Genomic DNA, 764 nt, shown 5'->3' with positions numbered 1-764 from the left:
ACTTTACTAACTCCAACAATAAGATTTGGATTTGGAGTATAAAAGAAGTGGCTTGCTCCATTATCATTGATTATCCATATTTTGTTCACTTCTCCTTTTGTATTGAAGGACATATTTATGTTGGTTGCTCCAAAACTAATAGAAGTGAATTGTGGGATGAATTACTCTCCATCAGTAATTATATGTCCTCTAACTGGGGAGGGGGGCGGCAATTCTTTAAATCGCAATAAGATGACATTCTTTAATGAAAATATACAAAAAATGGGCCTTTTTGATTTGGGCTTCCAAGGGCCTAGTTTCACTTGAAGAAGGAGTCACACCTGAGAGAGGCTTGAGAGAATCTTGGTGAATAACTCTTGGCTTCATAATTTCATTCGTACAACTATAACTCATTTAGGCTTGGTTGAATCAGATCACATGCCTCTTTTGTTATCCATTGTTGGTCCCCCTCCTAAAGGCAACGACCCTTTCAAGTATCAAAATATGTGGTCAACTCATCCTGAATTTATCAACATCATTAAACAGAATTGGAAAGATGTTCATCATCAGAATCCATGGGTCAGATTATGGCAGTTACATAAAAAAATTGGCAAGGCTCTCAATATCTAGAATTGGTCTTCTTTTGGTGGCATTTACGACAAGGTTGAGTAGGCTGAACAGGAAGTTGTGCTATTGGAGCATGCTGCAACAATTGGGCAAATATCCGAGAATAAACTCTTTTAAGTCAATGAGAGTCTACTCACTAATACTGTCTGGAAGAAAGA

The sequence above is a fragment of the Phalaenopsis equestris genome, unplaced genomic scaffold, assembly GCF_001263595.1.
Source record: "Phalaenopsis equestris unplaced genomic scaffold, ASM126359v1 Scaffold000552, whole genome shotgun sequence".
NCBI classification, from domain to species: Eukaryota; Viridiplantae; Streptophyta; class Magnoliopsida; order Asparagales; family Orchidaceae; genus Phalaenopsis; species Phalaenopsis equestris.
Note: the sequence above shows the minus strand (reverse complement) of the source record.